Source organism: Mixophyes fleayi, chromosome 2, assembly GCF_038048845.1.
Source record: "Mixophyes fleayi isolate aMixFle1 chromosome 2, aMixFle1.hap1, whole genome shotgun sequence".
Lineage (NCBI taxonomy): Eukaryota > Metazoa > Chordata > Amphibia > Anura > Limnodynastidae > Mixophyes > Mixophyes fleayi.
The window spans coordinates 185,324,690-185,350,138 of NC_134403.1; the positions used below are offsets into that span (position 1 = coordinate 185,324,690).

The window sequence follows — 25,449 nt, forward strand, 5'->3', positions numbered from 1 at the left end:
ATAAGGCCATGGTTGGAAATTGAACTCATGACCCCAGTGCTGTAAGGGAGAAGTGCTAACCACTTAGCCACCGTGCTGCCCAGATCCTTATCTCATGATCAGCTCTTGGGTAACAAAACAGATGTGATGTTAAATGGTATTGCAAATGACAAGCTTCTGAGGGAGGTGTTTAATAAAGTGTGATTTATTTTTTGGGTGGATGGGCTGGTGCACATATATTCCAACTATAATGTATTGTAGTTCTGCACACATGGTTCATTGTCTGTTTGTTTACAAAATTGCATGTGCAAAGGCCCCTTTTCTACATTTCCACCTACAGAGCTAATGGATATGGGGTCTATTTATTATTGTACAGCTGTACCAATCATTTATTACTGCAATTCGCACGCAATACATAATGCAGTACCAATGCTATTCACTAAGCTGGGGCTGCTCATGGAGCCTTGACAAAGACTGCACTATACTACAAAGTAATTTTACTTTACTTTAAAAGCGCATGCTCGGCTAATGTCCTAGTATAGTGAGCTGACCTGGTGGGGACCAAGCTGCCATCTCATTCTGAGATGACATAGGTTTGCAAGGAAAAGCAATACTTTTAGCTGCTTGATAAATCACCAATATTGCAGTCCCCATAGAGTTCTATGGGGACTGCTGTAACAAATGAAAAGTAGGTTAGTGCAGGTGAAATCCTGATTTATCCTGTGTTAATCACTTAATAAATTAAGCAGTGGTGTTCTCCAAATGTTTGGGATATCGCAATATGTTAAATAGACCCCATCGAGTCTGAACTAGCTTGAAAGTACAGTGAGCAAAATATAGGTGCACTGATGCAGACTGGTGCCCAAAGTGTGTCAAGAAGCCACAACACTACTCTCTCTAAAAAAAGGGGGCTACAGCAAATTAATTAAATACACTATCTTATATTCTCATGGTGCTAGAATATCACTGTACTCAGAATTATAATTTTACCAGCATTTTCTTCCCGCTCAATAAATGCTGTATCTATGTCATTTACAGCCATTACACTGAATCAACCATCATTCACAGAGAAACAACTGAATCTGCATGTATGTCTTGCTTTACAATATAAATCATCCAATGGCTTACAGACGACATTTACAGTATCCCATAAAATCTAAAATTGTGGTACATATTTCAAACTGTCCTATAGCATCTCAACCTACTCTCTCTGTCCTACACAATGCATGCTCGTTATTATATAACACTTTGTTCATCTTTTACCATTATCATATTATTGAACAAACTTCAACACTGCAATGTAACCTCTTGTACAAATGACTATTCGTTCAATGAAATTAAAACTAATGCTAAAGTTTGCATACATTATAATAAAAGTATATTTTTGTCGATAAACTAACAACAACAAGGACATTATCAGAAATAAACGAAATAATTAGATATACAGCATTTGGCATAGTTACTTATGGGTATCTAACGAGTTTAATAGTTGCAATATCCCAATGACCTTTATAATTGGGATAACTATTTCCAAAGCTTAGTAAGTTACTACCAGCACTTTTACGCTGACCTACTTTTGATTATAATGTGCTGACATGTTCACACTTTTAGAAAAATGTAAGTAATGACACACACATATATATATATATATACACACACACACACACACACACACACACACACACATATACACACACACACACACACACATATACACACACACATATATATATATACACACACATATATATATATACACACACCCACATATATACACACACCCACATATATACACACACAGACATATATATATATATATATATATATATATATATATACACACACACACACATACATATATATATATCAGTGGCGGATCCAGGGGAGGGCGATCGCCCCCCCCCTAGCAGGGGCTTGCTGCCGGCGCCTGCACATACTGTGCAGGCGCCGGCAGCCTTAGAAATTAGAAAGGGGGAGGGGCCTAAATCGCCCCCCCTAAAATCGCCCGGGCTATAGCAAAAGTCTGGATCCGCCCCTGATATATATATATATATATATATACACACACACACACACACACACATATATATACACATACACGCACACACACATATATACACACACACACACATATATATATATATATATACACATACACGCACACATATTTATATATACACACACACACACATATATATATATATATATATACACACACACACATATATATATATATATACACACACACACACACACACATACACATATATATAGATCACATGACCACACGCCTGCATAACGCTGCCAGGCTCTGATGCATTGAGGTGTGCAGTGCAGGACAGTGAATGGCTCCATTGATAGCCGCATGAGTACGAACCCGAGAGACCCCCGAGCGCCCCCTCCTCCACTCTCATGCACACAGACCACAGGCGGGTGCGCGCTGCATGGTAACATGGCGGCGCCCTGAGGTACTCGCAGTGGGGACACACGGGGGCACCCGAAAAGACGGCGGAGCACTGGATGGGTGAACATATAGATCGAGACAAGCAGATGATGAGCATCACAGAAAGCGGCAGCTGAAAGGCTACTCAATGATCGTGGCCACTCGGAGAGCTCAGTCCCCTGGTTGGAGCAAGCGTGGATACTGAGGTGAGTTCTCACTTCTTATCCTTCAGAGGAGGATGCGTCTCCTCGCTGCTAATGGAGCATGATGTAAGGAAGACCTCTTCCAGCTCTGCCCTGGTGGTTAGGTGACATGTGGGTGACTGGCTGGGGGTTAATTAACGGGGGATTTGGCATGTCAGATCTGCACCCCACAGACCTGTAGCACACATCTGTGTCACTTTTGGACTTGAATGTCCCTGTGCTTCTTTACTTACAAATTGTCCTTGTCATCATTCAAGTTAATATTTGATGGTCTGAACTGAAAATTGGTTAATAAAATGGAGATGAAAATCTGACCTACATGTGTCACTGTTGCTTCCTTGTGATGTTAGATTGATGAGAAGAGTATTACATTATAACTGAGTTATGCCTGCAAGCTAGACTTGTTCTTGTTGGGTGGTTATAATTAGAAAGTACCTGCACAGGGAGAAGTCTTGAGATGAACAACTTTGCTGACCTTTCATTACCATAATTTCCAGTATCCTCAGTACAAACCTTTGTGATAACTGATAAGTTGTTATATTCAGGGGAGGGTTGACAAACTTTTGCCCCGAGGGGGACGACGACGACAACATGACTCAACTTTAAAAGAACAAAAAATGCAGGTGACCCAGCCAAAGGTAGCCCATCATCATCAGCTTTTTATATAGCTCTACTAACTATTGCAGATGCAACCCAGCCCAGCCTGCCTCTGGTTCTATTTATACCCCATTCACACAACCTCAAAACTCGGGTTATTGCCAGGGCAAGCCCAGACGATCTGAGTCGAGGCTGAGTGTGAATGGCTCCTCTACTAATTCCGAATTATACCCGGGTCTTTTGGAAGGTTATTTCTGGGTCCGAGCCAGGTAGCCTCCAGCCTAAACAGTGAGACCCATTTTTCACCTGGGTCTCACCGAAATCTATTGAAAACATAAAAATAGAGAAAAACTTGCTCCTCATAAGGAGCCAATCAAAGCTTCTTTTGTAGTGTTGCCTTGGAGACCCAGGTACACACTGGTTCAGTGTGAACCCGGTCGACCCAGGAATTTGCGGGGGTGGGAGGCTCTGTCCCCTGGCAATATCCTGGGTTCATATACCCGTAATATAGCTATGGGGCGCAATGTGAAATTGGTATTATTCAATTGTCACACATCCTCAAGTACATATCCTATGTTCAGGTTCGTATTACAAATACTAGAATAGATATTTTAAAACTGGTGCTACACCTATTTTTTATTAGCAAATGTATTTTGAAAATGTAACGCTAGGTACACACTACACGGTTTTCGTCCGATTATAATCGGCTCAATCAGAAGACATACGACCGCTCGTTCAAAAGTCGGGTTAGTGTGTGTAGTGACACGATGGCCGAAAGTCTGGACGATTGTCGCCTCATTTGGTTGGTCGTACCGTTCAATATTTTCGTTCCAATCTCGTTTCCGTTGTGTAGTGTGTATAAAATTCCGACCGATCCATGACAATCCTCTGATAATTCCTTGACCTGGGGGGCGTGTGTATGTAAATTTTTGATGTCTGTCCCAGTACCATGTGGTGCGGTATCCGCATATCACAGGCTTGTGTTTTGTATAGATGTATATTGCATCTGTCTGGCTGCAGACCATTACACTTGTATAAAGCACGTGTGTTGTTACCCTTTGCGTCTATGTTGGCAATCTATTCATATTTACCCTTTATAAAATTTAACATTTATAAACTATTAAAGTTATAAAGTCATATTAACCTTTATTAACTAATATTTGTGAAATACCCAGAATAAACCACACAGTGTTCATGCAACAGCTTTATTGCAGGAAAAAATGTACAAAAATTTTTGCAATACGACAAGTGAAAAAAATAGTATTACTCTTTAAAGGTGCTACTGGTTTGTGGCAGAATAGGTCTTGATGTCGCTTGGGTTTCTATTCCCTTTGATTTCTTTACCTACGAAACAAGGAAATAAAAAAAGTTTACCTTTAAATTTCTATATCTGTAATTTATATTCCACGACAGAAATACTCTCATTTTCTCACCTTGCACACTGCTTGAGATCAGTTTATGTTTTGGTCCCTGTGGCGCAATCGCCATAATAGCGGGCTTAACCTCTATATATTCTGGAAAACAGGCGCCATTTTGGTTATTATAACGGTACAGGTATGTGCCCAAAGCATTTAGCTGTCTATACATGTTCACTGCAATACCTTCAGATCAAAGTTCTTTTATATATTTTTCTTTTTCACATTTTTCTTGTTTGATAACAGGTGTAACATTAGTGGTATCAGTGGCATCTAAACAGGCCTTCTCAGCATTAATTCTTCGTTCTGACATAAAACAATATGTTATAAATTAGGCATTAGGCGTTTACTTTGCTTTGTGTGACACTAGAATGAAATAAAGTCCTTCAAGCAGGTACACTACATGTGCTACTGACCTTTTTTAATGTCGTTGTCGTCCTGGTCCAGTACTTTGACCATCATCTCTGTTAGGAACTCCCAAGTCAGTACAGTGAAACTCGGGAACTGCTCTGAAGGCCAGGTGTTCGCTGGAGCCCCTAGTGGTGGGGACAGACTGGGCTTGGTTGACCGAGGGTCGAGTAACGTATACTGACTTAAAGGAGTTCCCAGAAGTAGAGTGATTGGTGGACTGTAGTATAAGAAGAATCCTAGGTCAAAAGGTCACAGGCACAGATGCACTATCCAAGGGCAAGCGAAGGGTCAAACTCACAGGCATGCGCCCGGCCACTAGTACCACCGGGACGCAGCGCTAAAGTATCAGCGTCGGACCGTTGACCAGGAAGTGGAAATGACGTCCCGGTCGTCAAGGTGACGACCGGGACGCTAGCAGACCCAGGAGGCGAGCCGCGGCGGCTCGTAACAATCTCCACCTCTCTTGGGCTCTTTGGATTTGCTCTTTGCTCTTCTTGAGTATCTCCACCCCCCACCTTAACTTTTTCAAAAAAATTTTGGCCCTTCCAGCACCATCTCCTACTCAGTCTCTGTCTCCATAGCTGCAACACCCACTGACTCCTTCTCCTCGCCCGCAACACCCACTGACTCCTTCTCCTCGCCCGCAACCCCCACTGACACCTTCTCCTCAACCTTAACACCCACTGACGCTTTCTCACTCGCCATCTTCTCACGCTCCTCGGCGACAGACAGGTTCATCTGTCATTTTATACACTCAGTCATGGGCGTTCGTTTCTGCTGTGGACCAATCGGCGATGATGCCCGCCAAGAATGGAGCATTCCATTACATACGAAAGGATTTTATTAGGGAATATTCATTGCATTGCACTTTACCACTTAAATGGTTTTCTAAATTTTATGTATGTTACTAAACTTCTATTTTATATGAATGAATGAAGAGACAGTGTTGCCTTCTCTTTTTATGCGGCTTTGTTAACTATAGGGAAAGCTCTGCCCCTTTAGGCTAATGTCTTTGGTATATCGTTACATGCCCCACAAATGATGCTTCAGTGTGTACGAAATTAAAATTATTGCTCATGACAACATGGCTGTAAAAAGTCGCTAAAGGGGCGTTCGCTCTTTCCTTTATCGTCTAAAACAAGGCTAGAGTGTATGCAGTCCATGGACCGAGCGATCGGAAGATCGATCACATGTAAAATCGATTGGCATAAAAAGTTGGGGGAAAATTCTGTAGTGTGTATCCAGCTTAAGTCTAACATTTACAGGGATACCTATTAATCGGCACATTTTAACCACAATCCTTATCACAAAAATAAGGATTGAAATATTGTGAGTATTTATTAAAAATCTTCAACAGGAACAGCAGTCACGAAAAACTGCTGTTCCTGCGAAGATATGTAACCTATCTTTTCTATGGTCATTATCACAAAGTGACTGCCTTTGCGAAAGTGAGCGGAGGGGAGAGCAGGTAAGTTGCGGTAAGGGATCCGAAGATCCCTCTACCGCAATGCTCTCCCCATAGGCTTCAATGGCTAGCCTTTTTGCACAAGATTTTTGGAACTTGTTAAATAGTGCAAAATAGCATTCCTCATAGACATCTATGGGGACTGCTTTGGAATTCAAAGAAAAAGGCAAAGCAGCAGATATCTACAATATCTGCTGCCATGCACTATTAATAAATAACAACTTTACTTTAAAATGCGGCTGTCCCCCGAAAATGGCAATTTTTCGGGGTATTTTGCTGTATAAACAGAATGATAAATATGCCCCTTAGTATCTTAAAGGCCATTTGTGAACATTTTTATTTGTCCTCTGAATTAGATGTAATAGACTCTCAGGGGCAGATTCAATTAGCCACGAGCTGCCGCCTTACCTGGCTGGCTAATACGGTACAGAACTCTCTGCTCGTTTTCCCTCACATGTCTATGGAACGCAAAGGGAAAATGAGAGGAGATTTTAGTAAGAACATTGCGATGATGTATCTCCGCATACCGTTCCATAGACACATCGTGTCACCTTATGGCCAATTGAATTCCCCCCTTAGATTCTATAATATGTAATCAAAATTGACAGTTGATTTGGCTTTGATTTAGGTCATATATTCAGGGTTTCATACTGAACCTTACCCCTGACAACAAAAGTCTTTTTTACCTTGATTTCTTCCTGATTCAGGCAACACTAGTCATAGTGGCCTATTTAGTAAGACCCCTACGTTAATAATAAGATTTTCTATAATATCTCATAGGGGTGATTGAAAATCTTTTTTTCAACCAATTTATTAAGAAAATGACACTAGGGCAGCTGAGTGATGCTCAGCACCCCGATGATACTGGCTGGTAAGAGCAGTCTTTCCACTTGCCAAGCCAGTCCTGGGACACTTTGTACATGCTTGAACTGGCAGGTCGGCTTGGGCATCTGCAGTCTTCACCTGCCAGGGGCTTTGGTAAATGATAATATAAATCTACTACATCTAATTAGAGAACAAAATGAAATGGCAACATAATTTTAATATTTTATATTTGTAGGAAACCTTTTATAACATGCTTTACCAAATAGAGACCACAGACTTTATACCTGCACATTTTCATTCCTCTTTGTATATCTTTATCAGAACTAACAATGCTGAGGTAAGATAAGAAAAGGTATATTCTAATTTTACCATTGGATGCAGGGAAAATCCATGTGTTTAAGTAATAATTTTACCCATAATCAGGTTCTTAAATCTTATATCAGATTCTATATTTTATACATAACAATATCCATAGCAGTCCAAGTTTTACATTACTGTTTTGTTCATGTCAGCTGTAGAAGCGACTTCGTTATTGTAATCAGAAGATATTTGGCAAGTTTTCTGCCTCTGGGATATAGTTTTGCTGCTCAAGGCTGATTTGATTTGTGCAATAATTAGTTCATTTATGTTAGGATAACTTTCACGGATAGTGAAGGTTTCTGTAGGCTGCATGCATTTGAAGAAAATAAGCCAATGGATAATAATTGATTGCATGATTATTTATCTGCATGAACAAAATTGGCCATTGTCCTAGTTTTTGTTTTCAACTTATGTGTTGTTGCCCCATTGGGTTTACTTCCTATATATCATGTGTCTGTGGTACTTTTCTGAATTCACTTCAAGTTCTGATTTTTCTCCATATGTCTTTAGTCCCCACTGTTTTATGTATCAGCATAATCTGATGTGATTAGATAAAAAAGGGCTATTAGACCGGTTTGGGTGAACTGGTGCTTACAATCTGGAGACACCCATTATTTCTAGCACTGTTTTGCATCCTTCCATTCTCTGGTGCTCAGAAGTGGTTATGCGGGTTGGCTAACATAGATGCCCAGTAAATCTATTTAGCTGGATCCAGTGCCGTAACTAGACATTTTAGTGCCCTGGGCGAGACAGGGCACCGGCGCCCCCCATCTAAGTGGGAGTGGCATTTGACAAGTGGGTGTGGTCAACCTAATGTGGGGGTGTGGCTAGTACTTTACTGAAAGAATTCTCTTACACATATTTGCAAATGCATGATTAATTTATATATATATATATATATATATATATATATATATATATATATATATATATATATATTGTAGTGGGATTCAAATAAATTAACTGTATTGATGACTGTATGGAAGGGCAGACCGACCTTCATCAACAATCACTTCCACTGCAGAGGTAAAAGGCAAAAGATAGGGCTAGGTAGGGGGCGACGGCACCGCCTGCACCACCCTAGTTACGGCTCTGCTCACTATACTCATGGTCCCTGTGGCTGACAGGCAGGCAGAGAATCCTGTCTGGACGCTCTGATTAGTGTTTTAACACAATCAACGCGGCCGAGCAGCATACTGTACCTGCCTGTCAGCCACCGGTAACACGGGTATAGTAAGCTGCCACTGGATGCCCACTGCTTCTCTTAGCAATAAAAGGGGAAGTAGTCCAAATCGCCCCCCTCCTAAAAAAAAATTCTAGGGGGACAATTTTTTGTCTGCATGTAGAAATAGAACAGTCTAGGCAGAGTAAATAATTTCTCCCCAACCCTATCTTATGTACTGGGCAATATGACATAACATGCCCCATCCTGGCACTGACAATACTAGTACCACTGTATTTTGGTTGTTTGCCAAAGTAACTTGTTATTGTTAGGATAACCATGGTACTATTTTTTTTAGAAGGGGAACATCACATTACTTGCCCAATCCTTATACTACTCCTTCCACCCGGTGACCTCACATGACCTGTCCCATTACTATCACATTCATATAACATCAGGTAATGACGTCATCCCCGGGTACCGTGGCATTAATGGTGAGGATCAGCGCATCCTGGTTCATGCAGGACATGTCGGACGAGCTCCTCATGATCACTTTGATACAGGACAGCGGCAGAGACACCAGACGGCTCTCCGACCCCGCCATCTTGCTGTGCGCGGGAACAATAAAGTTCTGTGTATTCAACACAACACTGAGACAACGTGCTTCAGCGGAAACTACATCTCCCGTGATCCTCCGCGGCGCGAGTCTATCCCCCGCCAGCCCGGCATCTATAGTGCCGGGGGCAGTAGAGGATTAGTCCCTGCAACCACCGGGGTCAATAATCCGCGACAGTCGCACACTTCCAGGCTATAGCTCCAACAATAAGAGTGGGAAATTATGGGAGTTGTAGTTCTTTCACATACTCGGTGTCACCGCAGTCACCATTGCGGAGGTAAAAGGCAGAAGATAGGGCTAGGTATTGGGCGGCTGCTGCGCCCCCTTGGGCTTGCGCCCTGGGCGATGGCACCGCCCGCACCACCCTAGTTACGGCTCTGGCTGGATCTTGACAGTTGAAAAAAAGGTGGGAGCCCCAGAAGAGAGACACCCACCAAATTACTGTTGTGCAACCCTTTTAACATTCAATATTTTCAATACTGTTGCCCATGTGGCCTTGGGATGACATTTTGAACTAATTATATGCAAATAATTGTATCCTAATTGTATCCTATGCAGTTTAATGTACAGAAATCCATATACTGCGAATGTTTGTTAACTCCAAGCTTTTTCTCTTGTTAAAGAGTTACTCTCTCCTTTGTAATTAATAAGATATTTCTGCTAATTGTGAGAGATGAGTTCTTTCTTTCTGTATGATTCCTTTTTAAGAAATCAACAGTCATTAGGTCATTGCTTGTCCCAATGACCTAATGATAGCTTTCCAAAACAGAATGTAATGTGACAGAACACCTGGAAATAGTACAGTATAGTGATGAATTTATTTTGATTCTGTCCATATGAACAGCAATGATTTAATCATCGTAGTGGTTATCAGACGAAAATGGCTGCATAATCTCTACCACACATATCATTGATATCCGTGCACATAGTCATGTTTATATAGATTGTAAGCTTGTGAGCAGCGCCCTCTTACCGCTTTATGTGTTTGTTTAATACCCAGTGTTGTTTTACATAATTTTGTTTATCAATTGTAAAGTACTGTTGTATATGCTGGCATTATATAAGTAAATGTTAATGATAATTAATTATGTCTTTGCTGTACTATTTCTCTGATGGTTTTCTCAGATTGTGTTGTGTTGCAAACAGAAAACTGTCTTTTGGAGGAGCATAGCAATTTCTGTTAAGATGATGGAACTTCTGTTAACATATTATTATTACCATTTATTTATATAGCGCCACTAATTCTGCAGCACTGTACAGAGAACTCATTCACATCGGTCCCTGCCCCATTGGAGCTTACAGTCTAAATTCCCTACACACACACAGACAGAAAGACAGACAGACTAGGGTCAATTTTGATAGCAGCCAATTAACGTACTAGTATGTTTTTGGAGTGTGGGAGGAAACCGGAGCACCTGGAGGAAACCCACGCAAACACAGGGAGAACATACAAACTCCACACAGATAAGGCCATGGTCGGGAATTGAACTCATGACCCCAGTGCTGTAAGGCAGAAGTGCTAACTATTTAGCCACCGTGCTTTACATATATATTGGTAGATTTTATTAGAAGTTGATTATATAAGGAAGCTAGAGTCTTGTGTTTTCTGCTCCTTTTGAAAAACCATACTCCTCACCTGAATTGTGGGAGTCCCTTCTATGTGATCTCTTTCTCTGCGGGGGCATTGTCCGTGATGAAATCTGTCCCAGCATAGGACTGCCTAAAATGTGTGTAGGCCAAAGCAGAGAGCTGCTTGGCTGCATCATCGCTGTTTCAGGTACATGAAGGGGAATCCACATTAACATTATTATTAGTATTAGTAGTAGTAGTATACCACTCCTTATGCTTTATAGAGTCCGCACTATAGAGGGAGGTACATACAATGAATAACAAATACTGTACCAGACAATGAGATAAGGCTTTCAATCTAATGGTGATAAAGTAAATAAAGTGCTTGTTTTATACAGTGGACCAATGACATGTTAACAGTATAAATTAATGTTGTGTGAACCCGTCCACCAGCTAGTTTCTATGCAAGTTCAGAAATTAATATTTATCAAATGGTGAAGAACCCTATTATCGGCTCATTACCGTTTTGACAAATTTCTAAAAGCGCTTAACACCGATGGTAACAACACTACCAGGGGCATATTCAATTGTTGGCGTTACTGCCTAAAGTAACGCGGCGTGCGCACTATTACCGTCATTACAGTTATAGTGCGCATAAATACCGTTATTACGGTACTTTTCTCAATGGATTTCAGCTGAAATCCGGCTTAGAATTACCATAATAACGGTAATACTTTTAACACCGCAGACATATTCAACAATTGAATATGCCCCCTAGTGTCTGTTTAAGAAACATCACAGTGGTACAAGTATTGCCACAATACAAAAAGCATTAAAAATATATTAAATAAAGCATTGAAAATGGAATTAAACCATTTCCTTTTTAAAATAATTTTATTTAGTTCTGTTTTTGAAATAGTGGCTCGTATGCACACAATTAAGGAAAGCTGTAAGTTAACTCTTACTGCTCCTGGTGAGCATTTTCTTGATTAATGTCAGCAGTAAGATATTTTTATCACTGTGATAAATGTTAACAAATAAAACGTGTTTATTGCCGTGAATTGGTATTGATAAATTTGCCCCTAAGTGTTTTAAGAAGTGGAAACTGGAGTGTACATAACACAGGCAGGACAATGAGGTGTGGCTGTTGTAAATAAGTGGTGTAGAGCAGGTGATAGTGGGATTATCTACTACTAGTTTTAAGATTTTAATACCACATTATTTTGGAGAGGGTTGTGTTATCTATTTCTTACCTAAATACTTTAATACCAGGTTATTAAGAAAACTTGATAAGCATCCTGGAAAAGGTGTTTTCAGCTCATGCTTAGGGCTGGGTACACACTATACCAAATTTCTCCTGATGTGATATCCTTGACGATTTTACCAATGACTGAAAAAAAAGTCCCGATCAGCATGCTGATTCAAACACATTTTACCTTCAGATCTGTGCTCTTCATCTGTCATAGCCATTGGCTGAAGAGAGTGTCTCTGCACACTCCATAGAGATCTGTGGACACTGCCGGTCATTAGTGCACACACACCTCAGAATTGGAACAACATTGTTCCATCGTGGAACGAGATATTTAGTTCGTTTTAAAAAAAATAAATCAAATGATACGATGTGTTTTGGAACGATAAACGTGCAGTGTACACTAATGTGATATCGGGCCGAATGATCGTTTATCGTGTGATTGGGCCCATAGTTGGCTGAAAACCAGTGTAGTGTGTCCCCAGCCTAAAGCTCTGAATGTTGGACGTTAGTCTTTCTGTTGGAGGTAGTACTTTCCAGAGTATAAGAAGAACTTCGAGCTGGTTACAGCTTAGGTTTGTATCCATAGGTCATTGTCAGACCATGCAGCATAGGTAGGTTGGTTAACAGAGATAAGAGAAGGTATGTAGGAGTGCAGATTTGTGGAGGACTCTTGTGAACCACAATTTAGAATTATATTTTGGAAGAACTAGGCAGCCAGCACAATGACTGGCACAGAGCAGAAATATTCTTACATTACCAGTATGGGAAAGTAGCCAGCCAGCCACATTGCAGGGGGATTAAAGTAGAGCCAGTTTGGTTACTGTTACAGTATTTGAAGTGGGAAATTTGAGCTAAAGGTTTAATTCAAGTAAGGGTAGTAGAGGATTTCTTGTTTATTAATATTTTTAAAAAAAGTAGAATTAACATTAAAGGTAAGTTTATTGGTTTTACACACAAGTATACTCTGAATCTTCAGAGCACTTTGAACTCCTGTGCTATCCCACTAGTGCAGAGATCCCCGTCGATCATAGGGAAATGTGGTCTGAAAGTGACAACACAATGTGCAAAAGGCAGAAAGGACTAGACTACATATCCCAAAGTGCTTTGCTAACATGAGGCACATCATAACAAACATAGAGGTGGCATTAACCCGATCAGTGGTGTGGAGGTGGGTGGCTACTGAATGATTGAGCACTGGCTGACAACGTGGGCTCTATCAGGAATCTGTGCTGCAGCATATAGGCTTAGCCTGCAGGCAGATGGAGGAGGTGCAGCTTTGTGTGAGTTCGGGGAGACACTGTAGTGATGTTCTATGCACTTTGCCTTGTGTTACCTGTAACCAATCCCTCTACATTGGCATACCCACCAGTCACTGCTGTCTCTGCTGTGGTCTCCATGGTAATAAAAAATTGTGTATGTTTATATATACCATTGTGATCCATTTAGTGATGGACACATTTGTCTTCTTCGCTGTTGACTGTATTCATAAAATCAGCTAATGCAAACATCTTTTGCATCAAATGTATTTGCACGACCATATGTTGTATGGGAATAAAATACCTGTGACCTCCCCCGACTTGTTCTCCCGCGCACCTGTGGCCTCCCTTGACTTGTGCTCCCGCGCACCTGTGGCCTCCCCTGACTTGTGCTCCCGCGCACCTGTGGCCTCCCCTGACTTGTGCTCCCGCGCACCTGTGGCCTCCCCTGACTTGTGCTCCCGCGCACCTGTGGCCTCCCCTGACTTGTGCTCCCGCGCACCTGTGGCCTCCCCTGACTTGTGCTCCCGCGCACCTGTGGCCTCCCCTGACTTGTGCTCCCGCGCACCTCTGGTCTGCCCTGACTTGTGCTCCCGCGCACCTCTGGCCTGCCCTGACTTGTGCTCCCGCGCACCTCTGGCCTGCCCTGACTTGTGCTTCCGCGCTGCTGTGCTGTCATATGAAGGCTCATGCGTATTTTGATGAGATTTTATTCAAAGAAATGAATCTAATTAACTTTAACAACTAAACAGCCAAAGTAACATAACTATATAAAAAATAAATATCTAATGTGGCTACAATTAAAGGGTCACAAAGATAAGTATATTGATGTAATTATTGTTATACAGTTTAATAGGAATCATTACTGTTATACAGGACTAAGTTATATAATATGTAATATATTCACTACTTCAACTTTTGTTGAGAGCATTGTCTTTCAAACCTGTCCTGAAAGCACTCGCTGGCACAACGTATAGATGCATTTTGTTACTGTACATTTCAAATTTATATGCATGAGTGTTTTTTGTTTTTTTTTGGTAACTGTTTATATTCAAACAGTAATAATAAAAGTACAAAAGATGAACATAGGGTACAAACGACATTGCTGCTCACAAAACACGATCGGAGCACTGTTTTGTGCCGTCACATGTGCTTTTTATACACATTTTTAATATGCTTTTTTTTAATCAAATATTAACAATATGTAGTACAAATTTACATACACATTTTTAATTTTATGATTATACATAATTTCTAATGCATTAGAAATGCATTAAAATCGCATTGGTATTTTTTAAATGCGGTTTCAATTTGTTTTCTATACGTCCCATTATGGAATTAACGCATGTTGGTGTATTGAAAATAGTTTTGGGAAGCATTTTAATATAGTGTGAAAGGCACCTTTAAAACTAATGAAATTTAATGTATTTATATGTAGTAGTGTAAAGGAGCTGAAACAGAATGTTTGCCAGCATCTCCATTCATGATTTGCTCTTTTTAGTGCCTTGGTTGCTTTTACCACTAGTACATAGTTATATTAAAATAGGATGCAATTCTGCCATCAACAGGTAGCCCAAAGCCGCATGCAACCCATATAGAAGTCATATGTGGCTATCCAGTCCAAAGTAATTTCCCCTCCATGGTCATTTCCAACTACTATAGACTGGTCTATTTATTGAAGGGCGTAAAGCATCAATCGTTGACATTCTACACTATGGGAAACGGCACAACCATTGGATGAAAAGAGAAAAACGTGGTGTATTGTATAGTTGTATCACTCCACAGTATACATACCTGGCACCATTGGTGCAGAACTTATTTATTTAATTAGCTAGTTGGAGAAGCCCGATGACAAAAATAAAAAGTGCCCCTCTTTTTGTTCACCCTGGAGATCATATTACTGGTAGAGTGGCTATAATGCTAAATAACCCAGCCAACATGTTAATTGTTCTGCGGCTTGGGTTCTTTCCACTACCACCCCCTCGTTATTGTACGACACTCTTAGCTCTCTGGACCAGTCAAGAGGGCTGATGTACTGCCAGAACAGTAGTGAAGAGACATAATAACATACTGGTGGCCTCTATAAATAACTAATTGATTTAACAAACTCTGCTCACATTTAAGGCTGTCATTCAGTAAGTTTGATTGCACAATAAACTTTTTTTTTTAACTTGTGACTAGTACAGGTGAATACATATTAAAAATGTGATCCCTTTTTACAAGCTTGAGCAATCTTGAGTTATTTTGATTACTTACTGTATGAAAAAACAAAAACAAAAAACACTTTGACCACAGGTGCTTTGACCTTGCTGCTGCGTCCAAGAGCTGAGAAAAAGGATCATTGTCCAATTTGGCCTTATAAGTGGACTGCCAGATTGGCTGAGATACGACCAAGTGACATTTTGGCTGAGTGGCCAGATCACTCAAAATATCATTAAGGCTTGTTAATGTGGCTAGAAGATAGCCACATAAAAGATCAATAATAGTTTACCAACAAGCCCAATTTTATCCAAACTCAATCGTTCATAAACAGAGTTAATAAATGTTCCCACCCACCAACAGAAGTTATTTGCCTGACATTTCTATTTCTGTTGACAACATGACTATAATTTCTACACTGCAAGGTTGCTGCCTACATGTGATCCTTGACTATTCTTTGTTCCCCACATTGACTCTATATTTAAATCATGCATTTGAAAAACATTTCCAGAACACCACATATCTTACAGAAGACACTGCAAAAACTCTAAATCATGTACTCCTCATCTCCCGCTGTCACGGTTTGGTATTTTGGACTCTGGATCTGTTCATAGATGTTGTGGAAACAGATCCTTGGGGAGTGAGAATATGGTAGTACACTAGTAAGTGGTAATGATAGCCTGAGGTTCAATAGATGCCAGATGCAGGATAAAAGTACAATCAGTGTTTTAATGATGTCTGGATGAATATACAGGAAAGTCTTGATATATGTATATATATATATATATATATATATATACACACACACACACACTAGGAGCGTAGTACAAGGTGGGCGGAGCCACCGGCAATATCATATGCAATATGAACAATCAGCATGTAATTAGATATGGCTTTAAATGCACAGTCCAGCAATAAGGTGGAAAGAATAAGGCAGCAGGTATATGGTATCACAGTAGAGCAGCCCACATCAGAGGAGAGATTAACTGTCCAGGTAGCAGTATATGCACAATAGATGTGGCAGGAATCAGGAACCAAATAATGCCTTGATGCTTTCAATAATACATGAACAGTTCAGCCAGAGAAAAGAACAAGCAGCTTGATGATACGACCTGTGGAGTGTCACATAGCAGAGATAGTTGCAGCATGAGCTGAATAGTCTGTGGAATAGTACACAGCAGAGACAGTTGCAGTTTGATCTGTATGGTCTTTAACAGCAACACAGCAAGGCACTGACGATCCAGGTGAGAGCTCACAGAATAGGTAGGAACCTAATCAGACTGGTAACTTGATCAACAGGCCCAGAGGAAAGGGAGGAAGTGCCTTTTCAAGTCTGGAGCCAACGCAGGAGCCAATAGGAATCCTAATTAGAAGTAGACAGGTAATCAGTCTGCACATGTGCAGATCAGAACTTAGAGGTTTGAAGTCTGTTAATGAGACACCTGTGGGTGTCTCAGTCTTTGTCTGTGGAAGCCAAATGAGCAGTGTGTGACAGTACCCCCCCCTTTTAAAGGAGGGCACCGCACACCTAGGATTCGGCTTAGAAGGAAAGTTCTTGTGAAAGTTCTTAACCAGAACTGGAGCATGAACATCCGCAGCACGGATCCAGGAACGTTCCTCAGGACCAAACCCTTTCCAGTCTACTAAATACTTCAAACTTCCTTTAGAGATTTTTGAATCTAATATTTGTTTGACCTCGAATTCTTGATCCAAGTGAACTTTAGGTGCTGTAGAAGAAGTATGGGTAGACGAAAAACGGTTAATGATCAATGGTTTCAACAAGGAGACATGAAACGAATTGGAGATCCGAAGAGCAGCTGGTAAAGATAATTTTCACAGAAGCTGGATTGATAATTTTTGAAATAGTATAAGGACCAATAAAGCGAGGAGCAAACTTCATACAAGGAGTCTTGGGACGGATATTCTTTGTAGAGAGCCATACTCTATCACCTATCTTGAAGGCAGGTGCGGCCCGAAGTTTTCTATCCGCCGCAAACTTGTAACGTTTGGAAGATTTCTTAAGACAGCTCCTCACTTGATTCCAGATAGAAACAAATCTCCGTTGGACGAGATTAACAGTAGGAACCTGGGTGGGCGGGAGGGAGGTAAACCTGGGAAAGGATGGATGAATCCCATACACGATAGAAAATGGTGATGCAGAAGTTGACTCATGAAGGGCATTATTATGCATAAATTCTGCCCAAGGTAGAAGATCCACCCAATCGTCCTGATTGGCAGCAGAGAACATTCTAATAAAAGTCTCTAAATCTTGGTTTACACGTTCAGTCTGTCCATTAGACTGGGGATGGTAGGATGATGAGAAGTTTAATTGGATACCAAGAATTTTACACAAGACTCGCCAAAACTTAGACACAAACTGAACTCCACGATCTGACACAATTTCTGCGGGACAGCCATGCAACCGGAATATCTCTTTAACGAAATATGTGGCAAGAACAGATGAGGATGGTAGGCCAATAAGTGGAATAAAATGAGCCATTTTTGAGAACCGATCTACCACTACCCAGATGGTATTATATTTTTTGCTAGGGGGTAGGTCGGTGATAAAGTCCATGCTCAAATGGGTCCATGGTCTGTCCGGAATAGGAAGTGGGATTAATTGTCCAGCAGGAGATTGGCGAGATGATTTGTGTTGACTACAAATTTCACAGGAAGCAACAAAGTCCTTAACATCACAATGAAATTTTGGCTACCAATAATTGCGGGAGACCAACTCAATGGTTTTACGTATACCAGTATGGCCAGCAAAATGAGTAGAGTGGAACCAAGTCAACAGTTTCTTTCGTAAATCCGGTGGTACAAAAGTCTTCCCAGGTGATGGTGTACAGGCAGGAGACAAAGTAGAAGTAAATATACACTTGGGATCTAGTATAGGATGAGGTTTCACCTCTTTGGTCTTGGAATCACAGGAAAAGGCTCTGGAAAGAGCATCTGCACGTTTATTCTTCTCACCAGGTTTGAATGTAATTCGAATATTGAAGCGAGAGAAAAAGAGAGACCACCTAGCTTGTGGTTTTTATGATCTGTAAAGATGGTAACCGGGAATTTGGCTCCCTCTAGAAGATAACACCATTCCTCCAATGCTATTTTTATGGCCAGTAATTCTTTATCGCCGATTGCGTAATTCTTCTCTGCAGGTAAAAATCTTCTGGAGAAGAATGCAGCGGGATGAAACTGGTTAAGATGAGACTTCTGAGATAACACAGCCCCTACTCCCACACTTGAAGCATCAATCTCGAGGAAGAATGGCAAAGACATGTTAGGTTGTTGAAGAATAGGTGCCGAGGAGAATGCTTCTTTTAGAAATTCGAAAGCCTTTAAGGCCTCTGGCGGCCAGGATTTTCGGATTGGCATCCTTCCGGGTGAGAGACACAATGGGTGCCACTATAGTTGAGTATCCCTTGATAAAACGTGTATAATAATTAGAGAATCCTAAGAAGCGTTGCACAGGCTTCAATCCTAAGGGAAGAGGCCACTCGAGTATAGCTCGAACCTTCTCTGGGTCCATCTCTAATCTTGAGCCTGAGACAATGTAGCCAAGGAATGACATTTGGGACTTTTCAAATAAGCATTTCTCTAGATTGCAAAAAAGTTGATTCTTACGAAGACGTGAAAGAACCTCTGCCACTTGAAGGCGGTGAGAATGAATGTCCTGGGAGAAGATCAAAATGTCATCCACATATACAACGACACAATCATAGAGGAGGTCTCTGAAGATTTCGTTCACAAAACCATGAAACACCGCAGGGGCATTGCACAAACCGAAAGGCATCACTAGATATTCGTAGTGACCGTCACGAGTGTTGAAAGCTGTTTTCCATTCATCGCCGGCTTTAATTCAGATGAGGTTATAAGCTCCCCTGAGATCTAGTTTTGTGAAAATCTTCGCCCCCTTTATACAGTCAAATAATTCGGTGACTAGAGGAATGGGGTACCGGTTCTTAATGGTGATGGCATTAAGACCTCTGTAGTCAATACATGGGCGAAGGGACCCATCCTTCTTTTTAACAAAAAAGAAACCGGCCCCAGCAGGAGAAGATGAAGGTCTAATGAATCCACGAAGAAGATTTTCTTGGACGTATTCGGACATGGCTTGAGTCTCTGGTAAGGATAAAGGATACACACGACCTCGCGGAGGGATTTGATCGTTGCAGCATGAGCTGAATAGTCTGTGGAATAGTACACAGCAGAGACAGTTGCAGTTTGATCTGTATGGTCTTTAACAGCAACACAGCAAGGCACTGACGATCCAGGTGAGAGCTCACAGAATAGGTAGCAACCTAATCAGACTGGTAACTTGATCAACAGGCCCAGAGGAAATGGAGGAAGTGCCTTTTCAAGTCTGGAGCCAACGCAGGAACCAGTAGGAATCTTAATTAGAAGTAGACAGGTAATCAGTCTGCACATGTGCAGATCAGAACTTAGAGGTTTGAAGTCTGTTAATGAGACACCTGTGAGTGTCTCAGTCTTTGTCTGTGGAAGCCAAATGAGCAGCGTGTGACACCCGCATTGACTATTGCAATTCCCTCCTTACTGGTCTTCCCCAAAACAGACTCTTACCCCTATAATCTATTTTGCACGCAGCAGCTAGATTTATTTTCATTGCAAATTGTTCTTTCTCTGCTGAACCACTCTTATCAGTCTCTACATTGGTTGGCTGTTTTTTTTACCGAATCCAATAAAATAAAATAGAAATAAAATACTTCTACTAACCCGCTAACATATATCTCCTCACTTGTCTCAAAATATCTCCCAACTCAACAGCTTCGTTCTGCATAAGATTTGCGTCTCTCTTCCACTCTCATTTCATACTCCCATTCCCGTTTACGTGACTTTTTTTGAGCCGCACACACTCTATGGAGTTCTCTCCCTCGCACAATAAGACTTTCCTCTGGTCTACAAACCTTTAAGCATTCTCTGAAAACCCACCTCTTTAGGCAAGCTTATAATATTGCTCAACCGCCCTCTTAACCTCACTAGGGTAACCTATTACCACCTTTTACACAATTCACTCAAGACAACAATGCTCTGACCCCCTGACCAACATTGCTGTATGACTGGATCATATATATATATATATATATATAGCATACTCATTCACTTTTTACCTTTGAACTTCGGCTGGACCGAAATGCAATATGTAACCTCATGTATCTAACTCCCTTTGTCCCATAGACTCTAAGCGTGCGAGCAGGGCCCTCACGTCTTTACCCAGTATTGTTTATTACTGTGTTTTTCCCCAATTGTGAAGCACTAAGCAATTTGCTGGCGCTATATAAATAAATGATGATGAATGATTCATCATCATCATCATCTATTTATATAGCGCCACTAATTCCGCAGCGCTGTACAGAGAACTCATTCACATCAGTCCCTGCCCCACTGGAGCTTACAGTCTAAATTCCCTAATATAGACACACACTCACACACAGACAGACAGAGTGGGAGACAAACAGACAGAGAGGGACACACACAGACAGAGACTAGGGTCAAATTTGATAGCAGCCAATTAACCTACCAGTATGTTTTTGGAGTGTGGGAGGAAACCGGAGCACCCGGAGGAAACCCACGCAAACACAGGGAGAACATACAAACTCCACATGATTAAATAATTTATTATGTGATGATGTGTTCATTTTAGGGTCATACATATCTTTCTTTTTGTTTCCAGCATAAGATTGTAGCTTAAATCCCCCAAGGCCTCCATGCTGTTGTCATGTATGGATTATCACATCTGAAAATGATCCACAAGAGGGTTTTGTGAGTCATATAGACAAAAATAATGACAATGTACAAGCCCTGCGGTAATCATTGCAAATGAAAATAGGGCTTAAGGTGCAAATTTTTGCTCGCACGTCTTAATGGAGCAAAAATGAGTGAATTAAGCTGTATTTTTAGAGGTAATGATTACCCCAGGGCTTGCTCTTGAATTACTCTAAGCACATTCCACACAGAAAAATAAAGTTTGATAAAATTGTATCTAATTAAATCGCCCTCATAGTATCTTAAGACCTATCCTAATTTGGAACCTTCTGCATACATAGTGGGGAATGCCACAAGATGCCTTTTCAACTTTATGAATTTGATCCTTACAACCTTGTTTGTGCCCTACTGGTGTGGTCAGAAGATGACTGCACACACATGGCAGTAGTGGTCATCTTTTGTATATACTTTTTCTTCACCATGCTCAATAATGATCATCTGTCATCACAGTTGTATTTGGGGCCACATACTGCAATATTGGCACAAATGCCTGTTATCAACTGCAGAGCCTGTGGTTGGCTTATGGTTCTGCCTGGCAGACTGCTACTATTGTAGCAGAACCCATTCAGACTTGTAAATGAAGTTTATGGTATCCCAGACTACAATCAACAGAAAGTAGTAAAACACAGATGGGTTGAAGAGGAGGAGTCAGACACTCTTTCATCTGCAGATGTGATTCCTTGCACATTACCTCCTCTGGAATCTAGGAAGTCACCGAGGTTCCCAGGAGGATACATTTTTGTTTGATAGTGCTGATTACACATCGTGGAAGCAGAGTGCAATCCTTGCATTCATTTGGAGCCTTTTCAAACTTTTGTTTTCTCTTCTATGTTCTGCTTAGTCTGGGCTTTCTGCAGCTCCTACATATTTGAAATTTATACTCCTGCTATGTGAAATTGCACTGTGATGAACGATCCATAGCACTTGCCATGGTAATGGGCATTAATTGTCAGACTGTGTGGCTCCAGCAAGTTTTGTCTGTTCAGGTAAGTGAGATGTGATAATGATGCCGTCATGCTTCAGTTAGACCCTCTCTGACAATAGACTTTATAAAAAGACCATCTCTTTTGGAAGCAAATAGATTACTTTTTCAATTAAACTTTTGATTACATTTTCTTGCTGTTTTCATGAAAACTTGCTGCTACAGTAACGTGGCTTTCTATCTGGGGTTTATATTTCCAAACTTTTTTTGCATGTTCTTTTTTCTTCTCGCTAATACACGTAATTAAACAGTAGATTACAGTATCTTTCAGTAGTTATTTCATGTAAAGACCTGTAACATAATATTTTTTAACTGTATTAAACCTTGTAAATGCTGCAGATTTATTGCATAACTTACTAATGGAACTTAATGGTCTCTAGATTTATTGTCTGTGTATACTTAGACCTGACCACCCATTCCCAAATTGCTAGGTAATAAAGTATGTTTAGTGCATGTTTGATGTATAACTTCAGCTGAAGACTTTGTCTAGTATGTGCAAAAATGCTATGTGATTATAATTGTCTTTGTAATGATTGGAGGTTTTAAAATTCTCTCTGGACTTCTTTTATTCGATCAAAAGCAATGAAGTGCAACTTATGTTGTACCTAATTTGCACTAAAAATAATAAAACATGTCGCGTGAACAATATGGCTGTAAAATGTGCCTCTGAAACTGTCTGAGTATCACTTTTGCAAGTAATAGATTTAAATAATCTCAAATAATCCATAAATTGTAAGCTTGCGAGCAGGGCCCTTTTACCTCTCTGTCTGTCTGTATTACCCAGTATTGTTTTATTAATGTTTGTTCCCAATTGTAAAGCATTATGGAATTTGCTGACACTATATAAATAAATATTGATGAAGTAACAATAATTTTGAAATCCATACCAAGCAATTATTTTTAGTTTTAATAATTTGTAAAGCCTATTTCAGAGAGCTTACAGAATGTAATTTAATATTAAAGTCTGAATAGATAGCTGACCATTTCACATACGTTAATAGACTAAACTTAGGGGTTTGTAATGTTGGGAGATTTTATTGAAAGCTTCTGTGCCATATACTGGTGCAAAACAATATCGCATACAGGTCATACTTGTCATTGGACATACTCTTTCTTCCCCTCATTTGTAACTTTTTATATACTTTCGCTAAAGGGGGCAAGCCTTCATTTATAGAAAAACGTGTAAAAATGCCCATAGTAAGACTAATAACCTGTGACCTCTATATGGGAGCTATGCCACATTTCTAGAAATATTACTATTCCAAATTTACATGCTGCATAGTTGAGTGGTTTTAATTTGGGTGTGGATGCTGTAGTTTTGTTATGTAAGGTCTCATACATGCACTAGCATCAATCAGTCATTATGTTCTAATAAGAACATTATAAGCCAAGTTTGAAGTTGTTGGCAGCTATAGCTCCTGTCTCCAATCACCCCCCTCATTAAGTTAGGATTAAACCAGACTTTATAAAAAATATATAGTGTATTATAGTTTCATGTTTTCATATTCCTTTTCTGATTCATTCAGGCTTTATACAAATATCACTGGCAAATGACCACAATCCTCTTATTTTCTAGTGTTCGATGCACAATTAAACATTCAGTCAATAATTTTGATGACCCATTTCTACATGAAGATAACAATATATTTAGTAAACGACATGTGTAATTATGCTTTCCAATGCTACCTTCACAATGCTTTATAAGAGGAGGCAATATATAATGTTTCTCAGTATTGCCAATGCAACACATTGCAGCAGTCCAATTCATTTTATTCCCATCAACACTCAACACATTTGTTATAACATTCATCAAATGCAGTAAATTCCACTATACAGGCGTTCTTCTGCTGTGCAGGTAACTGTCTGGCAATGCACTGCAGTTTACTAGCTAAATATGTACAATTTGTGTCTTTCTTCACTGTAAAATTTGAGGAATTATATTGGCAGCAACCTACCCTTCCACTTTGTGCATGTAATACCCTCTGTATAAAGGTGTGTGTTTGGCGCGGAGCAGCTGGGAAGCAGATCTCTGATGTGGCACTATAAGTTCGCTGGGCTGTTTGAAGTACAGTCCTGAAGCCACGTTAGTTGGAGTGCTGCTGACAACTTGAAGTGTTGAGCACATTGTTTGCCATAGTGTTGTGCAGTAGTCTGATATTACACCACCTATCCCAATTCATTTCATCCATTGTGTTAATAAAAAGTAATAGCCTCCTAAAACATATGATCAAACTCATACAATTATGTGTAGTCACATAATGTTCTTTAACTTATTTAGTTGTACGAGTAACAATCTCTTGTTTGCAATTGCCTTTGTTTGATCAGACCTTGGCATAGGTTTTAAAGGGACCTGTTTACTATTATTCATACTTTTGCCTCATCAATTATCATCTGTTATCGCAGTGATGACAGATAAATAATAGTGGCAGTTTACTATTAGTCATGTCAGGACGGCGCATCTGATAGGCTGTCCCAGCGATTACTTTGTTTCTAAAAAAAAAAAAAAAAAAGGCGCATTTATATTAACTCAGTGGAGAGCAGGAAGGGTGTTGGAGAGGGATCCGAAGATCCCTGTCCTGGGATGCTCTCCCCATAGGATTGAATGGCTAAAGCAATATTCATATGGCGTTCGCCATTGGGGGCAAGCTCTGTAATTTTACCTACGCTGCTGTTCCCATTGAGTATTATGGGGATTGCAGTATTGTGCAGTAATTTGCCTAATACAGGAGTTATCTCCAATATCTCCTGTGGTAAGCTGTTGTCAAATAGCCTCTTTACTTAAAAATGCCTAAACCATATGGTTTAGGGCTTGATAAATAGGCCCTAAAATGTGGTATATTGCTCAGTTGCATCTTTCTCACTTGCCATCACAAATACTTTGAACCACATAAAACCTAATTTGAGGTTTTAAAAGATGTCAGTCTGTGTTAA

At 40.3% G+C, this 25,449-nt stretch overlaps 1 protein-coding gene across 4 annotated transcripts in view; it reads left to right on the top strand.

Moving 5' to 3' along the window:
• The first annotated feature begins 2,262 nt into the window (after positions 1-2,262).
• The window catches only part of SCML2 (Scm polycomb group protein like 2), a 112,664-nt gene continuing 89,477 nt past the window's right edge, over positions 2,263-25,449 (top strand). For all 4 annotated transcript variants that reach the window (XM_075195080.1, XM_075195081.1, XM_075195083.1 and 1 more), the window contains exon 1: positions 2,263-2,628. The gene's annotated coding sequence lies outside the window, so the exon portion shown is untranslated. The remainder of the gene's footprint in view (positions 2,629-25,449) is intronic.